Source organism: Lepus europaeus, chromosome 22 (assembly GCF_033115175.1).
Source record: "Lepus europaeus isolate LE1 chromosome 22, mLepTim1.pri, whole genome shotgun sequence".
NCBI classification, from domain to species: domain Eukaryota; kingdom Metazoa; phylum Chordata; class Mammalia; order Lagomorpha; family Leporidae; genus Lepus; species Lepus europaeus.
The window spans coordinates 33261371-33278512 of NC_084848.1; the positions used below are offsets into that span (position 1 = coordinate 33261371).

The window sequence follows — 17142 nt, forward strand, 5'->3', positions numbered from 1 at the left end:
GCAACCATGTGAGATAACTGGACTGAATTCCTCAATTCTGGCTTCCACCCAGCCAGTGGCCATCCTGGGCATTTGAAGATTTTGATAAACCCCAGAAGTTAGTGAGTTCTAGGCCAGACCAATTTGCTGACTACCCGAAGGACACAGAAAATGGCATTTATCTTGCTGCTGCTGTTGCTGATGACAGTAATAGTAGGTGTACAAAAGGCTCTGAGCCAAGCATTTCACATGAACTATCTAAAGCCTTCAAAACAAACCTTTGCGGTTGGTGTTATGATAATCTTTTTACAGAGGGAAGGGGGTGTAGGGCCTACAGTTTGCAAAGGGCTGATTCAAAGCAAGGTCAATTAGATTCTAGAGCTTAAACTTGAAATCAAATGACTAGTCCCTCCCCCTTTTACTAAGTGGTACCATGTGGCGCTATGAACGATCCAGCTGGGGTCTAGTCCCAGTCCTGCAGCACACAAACTCAATACTGTCAACATCCCAGAGTTGACCAGACTGAGGCACAGTACCTCACCTGAACAAAGTTCACACTTAGCTACTGTAGTAAAGCAGAATGCCAATTGGTTGATGGATAGCAGTCACATGTCTATAACACAGCCCAGATACTCCTAACATTTTGACCAGGGCATTTTCCCTTTTAGACATTTGTACCTATAGATGCAAACTGTAAACACAAGGTGTCAGGCTGAGAGGAGTTTGCTATAGATTTTGAATATGAAATTGAATTTTCAACAGAGGATTCTTGCCTGTGGCACTGGAACTTTGCATGCTGCTACCATTCCCACGTCTATGGACAGTCACTGATGGCAGAGGACAATCAGAATTTATCTCTGGGTTCTTCTCATGGTGACCAACCCCTTTCTGACAGATGAGCATTACTTACGATGCTGCCAGTCTTCAGCCTAGAGGGAATCACTTTCTTTAGGTGATTTTCCCATATTCTGCTCTGATACATTCTCTGGTGGTTTTATATATGTATTAATTTTTCTCTAAATTCTTGAGTAAATTCTACATCTAGTATAGACTGTACAATATAATAAACTCTAGCCTAAGGCCCATGCCTTAAATGTATTCAAGACAGCTAGAAGCTCTCCCATTATGATAATGGGGGCTGCCATTGTGGCATAGAGGGTAAAGATGCCACCTGTGACGCCGGTATCCCATATGAGCACTGGTTCAAATGCCGGCTGCTCCACTTCCAAACCAGCTTCTTGCTAATGCACCTGGGAAAGTAGCAGAAGATGGTCTAAGTCCTTGGGCCCCTGGTACCAAAGTGGGAGATCCAGAAGAAGCTCCTGGCTCATAGCTTCAGTCTGGCCCAGTTCCAGTCACTGCAGGCATTTGGGGTGTGAACGAGTGAATGAAAGATCTCTCTCTCTCTGTGTAACTTTGCCTTTCAAATAAATAAATAAATAAATTTTTTTAAAAAAAGTTTGTTAATGGTATGTGAACCATTATTCAGTTGGTAATAAAAATACATACTGTAACAATAAAAATAGTACATAAACAAGATTCGCCATCATCTTTTCACGACTCTATCTTTTCTAAATATTAGTTTCAATGGGGAAGGGAGTGGAGGGAGGCCATTGTGATCTGAGCATTCTCTGCACATAGGGAGTCAGGTCCTTGACCCTGAAGTAGCCCTAGACCCTAGCAAATTAGGGTAACTGGGTATGGGCAGGGAGGGGAGGGAGGAAAAGGTCACAGAGAGCGTTCTGAGCTAGGCCACTTGCTGATGTTCCTACGCAGGAGACGCATGTGAGCACGCTGACCACACTGCATCACTCAGAGAAGTAGACTACAGGAAGACAATGCAAATGCTTCACTGTGGAAACACCACTGAATCTACACCAGGCTCGGGAACGTGAAAGTGAAAGTGACCAGAAATGAAGTGAAACTGTTTTGTTGGTAAAGAATGGAAGGTGGAAATGAAATGAAGACTTTAAATAGAGCACACTGTTCACTACCTTTCATTTTACTTGGTGACTCAAACTGGGAGTTTGGGTAACACGGACAGAACTGTTTGGTAAAGTGACCCACCCACTCTTCCTGGAGGACTTTATCATGAACATCTGGGGAATAACTCACTTGGTAACATTGTGATACCGATCACAGCCCATTTCCTTGCTTTTACAAGTGCTTCTGAGACTTCAAAGCACTTTCCCAAGTATTTTCTCTTTTAATCCATGCACAAACTCAGGGAGGTAAGGGCTCGTGACTGCTTCCCTACAGGTTAAGGACACTGTTTGAAATTCAGTGTTTTTTTCCAGGAAACCTCAGCAGTGGCAGCTGCTACTGCAGCCCAGAGTAGGAACTGCAACAATAAAGGTCACACAGAAATAGCACAACAGCAGCCAAGACGCACAACGATCATTTTGCTTCCCTTAGCCAAGGCCTAGCTGTGTTTATATACAGGAAGCTGGTTATGACCCCCAACATCTTTAAAACAAAACCTATGTGCACAAGAACATTAATAAGGCAGTCTTAACCATCTGACCCTCGGGTATGCAAATACTCAACACAAGTACTGACCCCCTGTGCTGGGTTCAGGGATGTGTATGAAAATGGTAACTCCATCCAATAGACCCTAATTATCTGGACTTCTAACTCTGGAACTATTCTAAAGCTATTCCTAGACTATACTTCACTCAGATTAATTTAGCCTGAGGAAAATACCAATACCAGATAAGGAAAAATATCATGTGGCCCACTCCCTGGAGGGATATCACAGGCCCACAGACAAGGAACTCCTTTCAACGTCCATTTCAAAAGATTACCAGGAGGAAGTAAAACAAGGTTAAGTCAAAGAAGTATCAGTCAAAGTTCCCAGTGTGATTCCTTTCTCTGATGCCGAAGCATAGCCTCTTCCAACATAACGCTGGTTAAGACATGTGTATCCAAAGGGCAGTAGATCCCTAAGGGTACAGAATATTTTAAAATCCCTTCTCAAAAGTAGATGCACAGGAGACCTTTATTTCCATTTTTCAGACTGAAATATCTTCCCTTCTCCTCATTTCAGCTTTTATTAGATGGTAAAGAAAAATTAAGGGAACAAGGCAACAACAACAAAAAAAGCTTTTTAATCTCATTTTTTAAAAAAAGTCACCTTCTCAAAAAGAGGAATAACTCTGCCTGAGATGGGATCGACGAAGCTGTGAAAACAGAAGGTGCCAGGAGCCAGAGGTGTAACCCGACAGAGGTCAAAGCAGGGGTTGCTGTGCTGTCACTGGCCGGACCGAGGAAGGACAGACAGCCTGGTTAGCCCCGCAGGGTCCAGCACAGCGCCTGGCTCACACAGAGTTCTAAGAACAACTGCTGAGTGAGATCAGGTGCAATGAAAAACGGGCTTCTACATGTCTCAGAGAACTGGGCGCTGAAGTACTAGAGGGGAACAGTTCCGCACCAGAAGAACAGAGCAGATCACACTGTGTTGAATCTCACGTCTTCGAGTCCTGCAACGTGAAGGATCAAGAAGTCCTCCTGGCTCATCAGGGTCCTGAAACCGAGTCATCATCAGGAAAGAGGAGAGAGCTTCGGCAAAGTGCTACCGCCTAGAAGACATTGGAAACTTCTCAGCAAACAGGACTCGCCTCAAGGACCTCCACAGGTTCCAGCAGATTCGCTGAGGGATTTGCTTGCCGATTGCCCACACAGTCTGCTTGTGGCTGCCGGCCTGTTAAACCGCTGCTGGGCACAGTGCAACTTTTGGAGTCCAGCTGGTCATGGTACAGATTTGGTACCCAACATCTGAACTAGTGCCTACAACCCTAAAGAGGTTTTGTCATTGAATAGAGATGCTACAATGTATGGGACAGCTGCAGACCTGGGTGGAGGGTCAGGTGGCCCAAGTTCAAGCTCAGCCATGGTGGGGCAGCAGATACCTAATCTCACCTCTCCGAGCCTTCAGTGCGGGGGTGGGGAAGCTTCGTTCTGTCCAGTGCCATTTGGGTTCTGGCTTCTGATGTTATGAACATCACTCACAGGCCAATCAACATTGTCAACTTAAAAATTAGGCTGCTATAGAGTTAATGAATTTGGAGTTCCACCTGTGGTTGCCTGGGCAGTGCCAGGCTAACTGCCTGCTTTATGCTTTCCTTAGGAAAGTCATAGGCTTAAAGACGATAACCCCAAGGACGGCTTCTAACATTTGTAAGAATCCACGACACTGGGAAGCTTACATACTGCACAGGAGACAGGTTGATGCATCCACAGGTCACAGAGACATGGATCCTATTAGCACAAGCTCAGCCCTCTCTGTGGCTGAAAGGAAGGAGAAGAATATTTTGGCTTTCAAAGTGGGCAAAGGTTTGGTTTGGGTTTCTCTCTAAAAAGACAGCATGTCTCAGCAGTGGGAATGGTGCCAGCAGCCACAGGCGGGGTCAGTACTGAGGCCCAGCGGGCACAACACAAATTTCTTAATTACCATGACTATAACCTTTACCACACCTTGTTTTTCTTGGGGGTTCTCCTGGCCAGGTAATCTGGGTTAGATCCAACCCGATTTATAAAAATGGAGGCTTTTCCCACTGTAGGTAAGATTACATGCTATTTTAAGAAACCTCTTGGGGGATGAGGAAATATGTTGTTTTTCTTTTAAATATTATACTGTATATTGATTCCAAATGCTAACTGAGCTTTTAAAGAAAAACATGAGTCCCCTAAAAATAGCCTGTCTACAATGCCTCTTAAATTTGAGCACTTTATACACAGAGCATAACTTGCTTAGCATGCAATTAGGAATAAAATAATATTTGGTGAACATATCTAAAAGGGCAAAAAAAAAAAATAAACTAAATGGAAATGTCCCCCAAACACTGAATATTAATTAATGGGAGCTGGGTTGTTCAAGTTATAGCCTCCTAAAAAAAATCTCAAGTGGGTTTCTAGATTTAGATTTAAAAACCTTTTGGTAACCAAATAGCAAATCCAAAGGCCCAGTCTCCATCATGAATTTTCTTTGACCACACAGCAGTATTTGCTGAAATTCTCTCCAATCTTGACGGCCATGACGGCCTTGTACTTCTTTGTCTTTGCTTTCTATATCTCTTCTCCTAGGCTGTTTTTATTTATCTCCTTCTTCTTCTACCATAACTTCTTAATGTCTAAAAACTCAGTGCCACTCTCTGCTCTTTTCTCTTTCGGGATCACACCTGCTCCTTCTGAACTCCCACTACCACCACCCTATTCCAGACGTCATCAGTTCACAATAAACTGCTGCTGCAATCTGCAGATGTGTCATTCCTAAATCAAGCGCTTTCTATCCAAAACACTTTACACATATTTGTCACATTCGTTTCCCAAAAATATTATTTTCATTCTGTCAATCATCTATTCAGATTTTGACAATGGAATCCATATGACATAAAATCCACTCATCAACCAGTGCCAGACTTCCTAGAACTTCAACATTTTTAATTGTAAAATTATGTACTTTCATAAGGGAAAACAATTTAAAGACCACAGAAACTAAAGAAGGAAATCAAAATAACTCATAGGCTCAGAAGGATATTTAATCACTACTAACAATTTGTGCATCTCTTGTTGTTTTTTCCCCTGCCATAGATATAAATAGATTTCACAAAATGAGCACTATGTTGTAGACTTTTTTCTCATCCTGTTTTCTTAAAAGATTCATTTATTTATTTGAAAGGCAGAACAACAGAGAAAGGGGCAGACAGAGAGAGAGGGAGAGAAATCTTCCACCTGCTGGTTCGCTCCCCACATGGCCACAACAGCCTGGCTGGGTCAAGTTAAAGCCAGGAGCCAGGAGCTCCACCTGGGTTTCCCATGTGTGTGGCAAGTACTTTGGCCACCTTCTTCTGTCTTCCCAGGTGCATTTAGCAGGGAGCTGGATCAGAAGCGGAGCAGCTGGGACTCAAACCAGTGCTAAAATATGGGATGCTTAACCTTTTCACTTCTCGCCATACTATGAATGTTTCCTCATTTGAATATTTTTATATAACATTTTTTTTTACATTTTAAATTAATATTATCTGTGGGGTACTGTAATATAATTCAACATGCATACAACTTGAAATGATCCATTCAGGGTAACTGGCATTTCTATCTCCTCATATATACTCATTTTCATGGGCTGGGACCCTTTAGTATCTCCTTTGGTTATTTTTGAAATCTATAGTTAATGGATATAGAACAGAGTCACCTTAATGTGCTATATGACATTAGAGCAACCACACTCTGTGCTCTGACATCCCGTAAGAAGCTTTTCACTAACCCCTACTCCCAATGCTTCCAACTTCACCGACCACTAATCTACTTTCTACCTCTGTAGGATCAATTTTTTAGCCTCCACAAATGAGTAAGATCATAGGATATTTGTTTTTCTGTGCCTGGTTCTCTCACTTAACACTATCCTCCAGCTCTGTGTTGCCACAAATGACAGGATTCCATCCTTTTTTATGACTGAATAATGTTCTACTATAACACGATTCTTAAAAGGTATACAGCAATGCACTGTGTTCTTACTTAATCAGTCCTCGTTTTTCTCAATTTTTCATTTTTATAAATAACCCAAGTGAAATATTTGTATGTGTGTGTTTGTGCTCATCTCTTAATAATGTTCATAGGACAAATGGCTTTTTAAAGAAGAATTAAAGTGAATCACATCCTCATCGACTTAATATATACAAAATACACCACTATCTTTTAGTCCCACGCTTTTAGCTGCTTTTGCGTGTTGCCATCTTGTCTGCTCTATGCCAATCCAAATCAGAAGCAAGAAACATGTTATAGACATCTCTGAATTCCTAAAAAAGGGTCCCTGAAAAACTAACATCCTGTATATTAGTTCAGGCCTTTTTCAAGCCCTCTTCTTCCACAGAGCCTTTCTATAGGCCTCCGTTATCACTTCTTCCTGCTTATCACTGATACAAAAAGGACTGATATATTTTCTCTCCTTGACAAGCAGGTGACAGGTACCTATGTCTCCAATTTCCAATTTGGAGGTAGAGGAAACAGGCATGAAAAAATGGCTTAGGGGTGGGTGTTGAGGCACAGCTCGGGACATCCAAATCCCATCTCAGAGTGCCTGGGATGCAGTCCAGCCTTGACCTCCGATCCAGCTTCCTGCTGATGCACCTGGGAGGCAGCAAATTCCTGGCCAAACCCTTGCTTTCTTGCCACTCATGTGAGAGACCTGGATGAGCTCCCTGGCTCCTGGTAGCCCGGCCCCAGCCCAGCTGTTGCAAGCATTTGGGCAGTGAATTGATGGATGGATGATTTCTCTCTCTCTCGCTCTTTCACTCCCCACTCCCCATCTTTCTCTCTGTCACTCTGACTTTCTAATAAATAAATCTTAAAAATAAAGGGGGGGGGGGTGACCTACTTACCCATGGTCTGATTCTGAGTCTCTGAGTAAGTTCCAGAGCCTATGCCCAAAGATGAGTATGCCCATAAGAAGAGTATTCCCTGGGAAATTTCTCATGACATTGGCCTGCCATTCAGGCCCAAAATGTCTGAGGAAAGTACAAGTTGACGGGACTAGCCTAACGTTAAATCAAATCATTTTAAAATTAATTACATGCATGAGTATTTCAGGGTAATGAATTTTCTTTTCATAAATATCATTAAGATTCAAAACCTGGGGCTGGCGCTGTGGTGCAGCAGGTAAAGCCTCCATCTGCACTGCCGACATCCCATATGGGCCCTCGTTCAAGTTTGGGCAGCTCCGCTTCTGATCCAGCTCCTTGCTTATGGCCTAGGAAAGCAGCAGAGGATGGTCCAAGAATTTGCAGACCCATTTGGGAGATGCAGAAGAAGCTCCTAGCTCCTGGCTTTAGCCTGACCCAACTCTGGCTGTTGCAGCCATTTGAGGAGTGAATCAGTGGATGAAGACCTCTCTCTCTCTCTCTCTGCCTCTCCTTTCTTTGTAACTCTGACTTTCAAACAAATAAATAAATGAATCTTTTTTAAAAAAAGAATCTGTTCTTCTAGTTAATCATCTTTTTAAAGAAAAGATTCAAAACTTGTTTGTTTTTTTTTTTCCATTATTTTCAGGTAACTGTATTTACCTAGAATTAGGCTAAAAAGGTAGCTAACAAGAGGCTTTATAAAATTTGCTTTAAATGGGAATAGGAGTGGGAGGAGGAAGAAGGGTGGGAATGTGGGCAGGAGGGAGTATCACTATGTTCCTGAGCCTGTATATATGAAATACAGTTAATTTGTATACCTTAAATCAAATTTTAAAAATATATATAAATAGGGGCCAGCGCTATAGAGACGTCCTGGCCTGAAGCGTCGGCATCCCATATGGGTGCCAGTTAGAGATCCATCTGCTCCACTTCGGATCCAGCTCTCTGCTATGGCCTGGGAAAGCAGTAGAAGATGGCCCAAGTCTTTGGGGCCCTGCACCCACGTGGGAGACCTGGAAGAAGCTCCTGGCTCCTGGCTTTGGATTGGCACAGCTCCGGCTGTTGCAGCCAATTGGGGAGTGAACCAGCGGATGGAAGACCTCTCTCTCTCTCTGCCTCTCCTTTCTCTGTGTAACTCTGACTTTCAAATAAATAAATAAATAAATCTTTAAAAATATATATATATATAAATAAAATTTGCTTAATAGAGGCAAATAATTTACATTCATAAGAACAATAAATTATATGTGAATATGAAGCTTTATTTTTAATAAACTTTAAAAACATATTTATTTGAGAGATACAGAGAGAGAAAAAAATGAACGGAGAGACACAGCTCTCCCATCCACTAGTTCACTCTCCAAATGTCCACAGTGGCTGGTGCTGAAGCCAGCAGCTAGGAACTCAAATCAGTTATCCTGTGTAGGTATCAAGAATCCAACTACTTGAGCCATCACTGCTGCTTCCCAGGACCCACAGCAGCAGGAAGCTGGAATCAGGAGCTGTAGGTGGGGATCAAGCCCAGGTACTCTGATGTGGAACATGGGTATCCAAAATGCTAGGCTAAAGTAGGGGCTGGCGCTGTGGCACAGCGCACTCCATGCAGGTGCTGGTTTGAGTCCCAGCTGCTCCACTTCCAATCCAGCGCCCTGCTAATGTGCCTGGGAAAGCAGCAGAGAATGGACCCTGCACCCACGTGGAAAACCCAGAAGAACTCCTGGCTTCCATCTGTCCAGCCCAGCTGTTGCAGCCATTTGGGATGTGAAACTATGGATGGAAGATTTCTCCATCTCTCCTCTCTGTAACTTTGACTTTCAAATAAATAAGAAAATAAATCTTTTTTTTAAAGTATACTTTCCTTTTTTTTCTTTATTTGACAGGTAGAGTTATAGACATTGAGAGAGAGAGAGAGAGACAGAGAGAAAGGTCTTCCTTCCGTTGGTTCATCCCCCAAATGGCCGCCACGGCTGGCACTGCCCCGATCCGAAGCCAGGAGCCAGGTGCTTCCTCCTGGTCTCCCACATGGGTGCAGGGGCCCAAGCACTTGGGCCATCTTCCACTGCCCTCCCAGGCCACAGCAGAGAGCTGGACTGGAAGAGGAGCAACCGCGACTGGAACCCAGCGCCCATATGGGATGCAGACGCCGCAGGCAGAGGATTAACCAAGTGAGCCATGGTGCCAGCCCCTAAAGTATACTTTCTTAAAAAATAATTTAAGAAGATATTTTCTCTTAAATAATTGCAATGTGAAACTTGCCAATATTATTTGTTTTGAAGAATCATGATGAGTTAGAATAGTAATGAAACTCCACTAAGCTAAGCATTCAACTTTATTTTGGGTCAGGGAGTGAAATCTTGGTAGCTTCTGGGGGATCTAGCTGCTATCTTTACCCATTTATAGAGAAAATTGTTGTTTTATTTTACAGAGTGTATTAGTCAACTTTCTGTTCCTGTAACAAACTACTTAACAGAGGCTGCCTGTGAAAGGTTTATTATGGTTTTGGAGGTTCACAGTCCAAGATCGGGTGGATGTCAATTGTTCAGCCATTTGATGAAGGCAACACACAGCATATGGCAGAGGTAGGATCCCACAGCAAACCAGGAAGCAGAGAGAGAACAACTGGCCCCACTCAGGAGAACTGTCTTCCAGGGGCACACTCCCAAAGACTTGAGGATCACCTACCTCTTAAATATATTGGATCAAATTTTTACCTCTACCTCTTCACCCCCTGCACTAGTCACTCATGATTTGGGGATTTAACCACCTGCAGGAGTTCAGGAGTCATATTCTATTCAAATCACAGCACAAAGTTCTCTCAAGTAAAGCTTTATGTATGAATTAACAAAGCCATGGGCAGCACATCACCACTGAAGCTGTCTTTCAGGGTCCTGAAAATTGGTGGTGGTGGCAGGGTGGTTTCTAAGGATGTTAAGTTAGAACACACTTGCACAATTTCGTTCCTCAGCATTTTTTAGTCTATTTGAGAATTTTCCATAGTAAAATTTTATGCTTTTTTTTATAATTTTAAGACAGAGTTTTAATGAGTAACACTTTAAATAAACACAGAGAGATGGCATCATCTGTTGCCTTCTCCAAAATGGACAAGTTCCATCTTCACAGAGGGAAGTGAGAAAGAAGTGGCTCATACTGCCACAGCAATCCCCAAATCCAAGCCACCATTGGATCAGCCTGTGTTCTCAGGCTCCCCCACGCTGGACCCCGAGATTGGTTTCATGGACAACCAAGGTGCCACAGAAGAAATGATTAAAAAACAACTAGACGAAGACTACTCCCTTGTGACTCCTGCCTGAAAGTCTGAAACCTGAGCAGAATTCATCTCAGTTTCTCTAATGAATTCCTCTGCTGCTGTCATGCGGTTAATTCTCCACATTTTCTACTATGCTGATTATTTAAAAAAAAATAAAATAAAGAAGAAGAAGAAGTAAAAAGGAAAAGGAGCCAGCCAATATAAACATCAAAGGGCACTCCCACTTCTGTGGCCTTCAGATATTTTCCAGAGCTGGCTGTGGGGACAAAAGAGATTGGGAGTGGGTGTGGCTTTGTTTCCTCTAGGGGACAATGGGCCAAAACTTCCAGACAATGCTGGGGTGCAAGCAGCTGGCACATCACTGGGCAGCGATTTGCGCAGTGGGACCAGAGGATGCTTCAGCTGGGCAGACCCAGCGCTCGCTGAACGGCAGAGTGCGGAGGAGGAGAGTGAGGCCCTCCCTGAAGGGAGTCCAGTTGCACATATCCCCTCCTGGGCCTCAGACCAAAGAACTGAAGCTGGCTGGGGGAAGGGTCAGGGGAGGGAGGCGAACTCCAGAAACTTAAAACCAGCACAACTTTTCATTTCCTGAACTTAAAGCAAATAACTGTTTGTGGTATTCACTGGAGTTTGGGGTTTTTTTTTTTTCTTTTGCCAAGACTGTAGACCCCACAAAAGACTGCCTGGAAGATTAGTCTGAAGTTAATGAGATGGGACTGAATGGGAATAAATGTAAAAATCTATTACACGGACACAAGCAAGAAAACGAGTCCATGGCTATGCTCAGGATGGGAGAATGACCAGGCAGCCCCAGAGTTCATGTGAAAAGGATCTGGGGGTTTTGGTGGACTGTGAACATTACATGAGCCAACCGTGTGACTTGGCTGCTGAAAATCCAGTGCATCTTAAGTCCAGATTAGCAGAATAGCGTCCAGGGTAAGGAGAAAAAAACTGGCTCCCTGTGATCAGCACTGGCTGGACACAGCTGGACTCAGCTCTACTGTCAGTGCCAAATTTTAAAGAATATACAAAAAAACTGGAGTATGTCAAAAGAGTCACAGGGAGAGAAAGGATATGGAAATCTTGTCCTATGAAAAATAAGTGGAGACCTGGGATTGTTTCAACTGGGAAAGAAGAAAGGATTGGGAGGTCAGCTGGCTACAAACAGAGTATGGCTCCAAGGAAGAGAGAGCCAGCTTATCGCTAGGACTCCAAAGGGCAGATATATGGGCAGAGAACTAGCTCAACAAAATGAGCATTTGTCTAACAGTTCGAACTGTCTCAAAATGAAATGGGCTGTTTTCTGTAACGGCTATTTTTCCAGCATTGGAAGAGTTCTGATGTGCATCTGTCAGGGATGTTAAAATTGAGAGCTCCAGCAGAAAATGCAAGCTCAGGCTCAAGGCCTCGTTAGATTCTTTCCAAATTTAAGATTCTGAGCCTGAGAATTACATAACGACATAGAAACAGCACTAGAAACAAAAGCTACTTCTCGTTGCCTTGAATCCTCCTATACTATCAGAGGGAAATTCATTCACAGTTGTTTGACAATACCATTGCAGTTCCTTGAGCTGGTATGCAGGGTCTTCAAAAAGTTCCTAAAATGCACATCAGGAAAAAAACTGTGCGTGGATTTCAAAGTGTTTGGACACTTAGATAAACATCTTTTAATCTCACTTTCCATGAACTTTTCAAAGTTGCCTCATAGTGTAAGAGAAACCTCCCCTTCAGTTAGTCTCAAGCGAAATAAATCATGGTTTATAGGAAATCCAGGATTCGAATACCATTGCTAATATGATTATTAACCTGCTTTGCCTTTTGGACACCTTATCTTCAGATATCATATGTCAAAAAGCAGAACTCCTTAAGGGTGGAGTCCAAATCTATTCACCGTTATACTCCGAAGGCCAAGCATTGTAGTTGGCAACAGGTAGGAGCCAAAAATATTTGCTGCCTGTACTAGGATTGTACTAGGCCCTCTGGATACAGAAATAAACAGAACAGAGTGGGTCTTAATTATCACGGAACCTATAATCTAGAGAAAACCACCAATATTGAACAAAAAAAAAATAATAAAAAGAAACACACAACAAAAATATTATAACAACTATAATGCAGAAAACGTATAGGGGAAGAGGAATTAAGTGGCTGTCTGATTTTCTCAGGAAGTGATCTCTACATGGAAACCGGAAGGAAAATAGGAGTTGGCCAGGTAGACTGGGGGAAGGAAAACTGCCATGGAGGGAAACAAGAGCGTGTGTGCAGGTGCTACAACGTGGGAGGCAGACCATGGACACCTTGTAGGCCACACTATTATTTTTAGGTTGAATCCTAAGAGTGTAATCAGAGGACACTGGAACATTTTTAAGCAAGGAAACAACATGAAATTATCCCCCAGCCTGCTGCACTGGAAAGGATTGAAACAGTGTATTTCAAACCACCCATGGGTCATGGAATGAATTTAGCTGATCACGCATGCCCAGCAAGGAAAAAAAGGAAAAGGCACAGAATTTTCAAAAATATCAAAATGCATCACACAGAGTAATGGTATGTATTATTTTGTGAATCTTTTATTTCAGATTTACTTACAGAATCATAATAGGACATGTGCACACACTGGGGGTATACTGAAAATATTTTTACTGTGGGACATAGTCAAATAAACTTCAAAAACCAGTAGTTGTAGGAAAGCAGGAGTAGGAATGGGGAGATCAGCTAGGGGGTGACAGGAATAGTTAAGATGGTAAGTATACTGAGAAGTGGACAGATTCAACACTTTCCCTGGAGATGGACATTCCAAAGGACACAGTGACCGTTTGCCTTTGGAGGACAAATGAAAGGGAGATGTCAAGGAAGACTCAGGTTACCAGCAGCCGTTAACTTGAAAAACGGATGAACGGGCGAGTGAACAAGTGAGTAAGTGGAGACCGCACAGTAAATCTAGCTTCACTCTAGTTTTTTTTAGATTTAACTATTAAAAAACAAATCTATGCCTGTATTTAAAACACCAGGAACTAACTTTTACCCTTGGTTTCTCCTCATAAGCTTTTTTTAAAAACAAGATTTATTTATTTATTTGAGAGGTGGAGTTGTAGACAGAGACAGGGAGAGGCAGAGAGAAAGGTCTTCCATCTGCTGGTTCACTCCCCAAATGGCTGCAATGGCCGGAGCTGGCCAATCTGAAGCCAGGAGCCAGGAGCTTCTTCTGGGTCTCCCATGCAGGTACAGGGGCCCAAGGACTTGGGCCATCTTCTACTGCTTTCCCAGGCCATAGCAGAGAGCTGGATCAGAAGACGAACAGCCGGGATACAAACCAGCACCCATATGGGATTCTGGTGCCGCAGGCAGAGGCTTAGCCCACTATACCAGTGCTGGCCCCTTTGCATAAGCTTATTAGAGAACAGTCTCATGTCTTCAACTTTATTTTTATTTATTTATTTATTTATTATTTATTTATTTGGACAGGCAGAGTGGATAGTGAGAGAGAGAGACAGAGAGGAAGGTCTTCCTTTTTGCCGTTGGTTCACCCTCCAATGGCCGCCACGGTAGGCGCTGATCCGATGGCAGGAGCCAGGTGCTTCTCCTGGTCTCCCATGGGGTACAGGGCCCAAGCACTTGGGCCATCCTCCACCGTACTCCCTGGCCACAGCAGTGGAGCTGGCCTGGAAGAAGGGCCACCGGGATAGAATCCGGCGCCCCAACCGAGACTAGAACCCGGTGTGCTGGCGCCGCAAGGCAGAGGATTAGCCTATTAAGCCACAGCATCGGCCATGTCTTCAACTTTAAATCCCCAGGCCCAGTTATGGGACTTGTCAGCTGGTACATGCTCAGTAGTCATGTCTTGAATGCAGTAAAATACAAGTGAAAAAGTAGCCAGTCTTAGGGAAATGAAGTGTTCTCTGTCTCCTAAAGGCAGAGAAGAGTAAGTCAACTTGGGACAGGTTTTTCTGAAAAGCTGCAGCTTAATAATCAAAAGTCACATTTTATAAAACTAAAGGAAGCTTATCTTTAACACTATAATCACATTACAAACACACTACAGAATATTCACACATCTTCCAAAGTGCTTTTCCACCGTATTGGCATGTCTCCTTCTCATTCTGCTTACAGATTTCCAAGAGGTTCAAGTTCTTAACTTATAGTTGTAAACATTACTCAGATTATTGCTGTGTACTTGGTAGAGGGCAGGGATAGATAATCCATAGTTTAAAAAAAAAATGGGACGTGGAAAATATCCAAGAAAACCTAAAGCTACCTAGCAGCAGAGACCACAGTAACCCACCCCCTTGCCTTCTGGTTTGTAGTCAGCCATGTGGTAGTTTGATTACACCCAGACTAACAGCATTCTTTTGTTGCTTCTGGTACATATGGGTTGTCTATTCAATTTTCACTCCCTCAAAGGCAGAGAGCATGTCTTCTACTGTTACTGCTCTGTCCGTCACGCTTAGCAGTCCCGAACACAGCAGCCGCCTAGTATTTCTTGACTGGACTAGCAGTGAGATTAAAATGGAGATCTTCTCATGTAGAGGCTGTTAAACCAGATTCTGCCCCCTTCCTCAAGCTGCGTTGGTCTCGAACGCAAGTTTTATCTCCAGCTGTCCATGTCTTCTAACAGGATGGCAATTGCTTCTTTCCAAAACAAAAAGCATTTTCCACTGTAAGTTATACTTGCAACTGGGATGTTGAAATGTACCTCGAGCAAAGATTTTTATCTGGGCTGCAAAGGGGGAAAGTGTAACACACAAGCATGATTCTTTAAACAAATCCAGTAACCCTGTTTCTTTGGGTCTAGACAGCCCTCTCAGCGTGTCTGTTTATTTCAAGGTCCCATGCCATTTCACCTGGAGTCCCTGCTAATAAGCAGTGCGTCGAGCGTGACCACACTAGGACATGGCTGGCATAATGATTTCCAACAAGTAACCTGCCATTGCACACAGAGAGCACTGGAAAGGTGGACACCAGTGGAGACGGAGTCAAGGGTTAAGAAGCTCAAAGGAGGCCTAAACAAACATCTCCACAAAGAGAAGCTCACTCCCCAGAACTTCCGCCTTCATCTGACTTGGTCAGAACAGATTGGAAATAGAGGGTTGGTATGTCAGCTTTGTCTATCTGGGTTTTTAGGTCTCTTGGTTCAAAATGCAGATTGTTGTCATGCATCTGTCAACCGAAACTCAAGGTACTCATTTAGAGAATAACGCTCACAGCTTTTAGGAGAATTTTGAATTTGGCCAAGTGTTTTACTGTCAGTTTCTTTTCTTGATAACAGTTCTAAGAAGCTAAAATAACACTGTTCCCACCAATGTACAAGAAAGCAAGAGATGTAAGCAACTTTGTGCCAATCACCTGGAGGCAGCTTGAAGATACGGCCTCATCCTGGGGAAAACACAACCAATTAGAACACAAGAGGGAGTGAACTAAGCATGCCAGTTAGCGTTCGGAGAAACGTGCAATGAGAAGTATTTAATCCAAGTGGAACTGGGTGGGTGATGGGATGTGGGTTTAATGATGGAAGTAACAACAAAGTCTTATCTTGAAAGATGGCAAGTGTCTGAGGAGGAGATGAGGGAAGAATGCTAGGGCTAACAACACCCTCCAAGGCATAAGGTGGGTAAAAGCACGCTGCGTTACAGGAACCACATGAAACCTGCGTGGCAGTGGACAGTCCACACGGCATTATCCACTGAAGAGTGAAAGTTCGCATGAAATGAATTCCACAGAAATAGTACCACTAAAAAGTCAACATGAATGGGAAGTACAGAAGCATTCTGAGTGCCTCAATGAGAAGGAGCCACACCAGTTTTAGTGGGACAAATCCAGGTTGGCCTGAGGGCGACAAATCAGCAGACCTGAAAAGATCGCCCATCACTAAATTCTTTGATTAAAGAAATCCATTCATCTAAATAATCTATTCCAAAACTTATTAATAAAAGGAACCTGGAAATGCCCCTTGTTCAACAAGAGTAGCTCGCAAGATGATTTCTCACAAAGTAAAGTAGGACATTAAACTAAAAAATTAAAAAAAGTTAGGGGGGAGGGTTGGCAGCTGACATGTCAGATCTCATCCATCAGGTTGGAGTGAAGAGCTTGGGTCCGTTTACCTAAACATCAGCAGAAACCTATAGCTGCAAGTAGACAACTTGAATTCTGGATAGAAAAGTCTGTTTTCAGAGAGAACATAAATAACTTTTGAATGCCTGACAATTAAGGTTTAATCAAGATTGTGGCCAATTAAAAGGAATCCTCAGGGACGTAGTGTGTTTTTACAGTCATTAGTAGAAACATACGTTTTACAATTTGGTCATTCAAGTTTGGAGCACAACAATCTGCTTTCAGGGAGGCCAATGTACGCTATTCACTAACTTGTGCAACTGAACACGAAGTCCTCTTCACAACAAAAGACGAAGCAGCATCCAAAAGGAAGACCTCATGAAAGGCTCCTTTCAAACAGTGGGTCTTGCTGTGTCCTCTCGATTCAGGGCTCATAAATAAAGGGACACC

At 43.1% G+C, this 17142-nt stretch overlaps 1 protein-coding gene across 6 annotated transcripts in view; it reads right to left on the reverse strand.

The window, feature by feature from the left end:
- Positions 1–17142, reverse strand: part of RAD51B (RAD51 paralog B) — a 636755-nt gene that overhangs the window by 269256 nt on the left and 350357 nt on the right. The window lies entirely within an intron of this gene.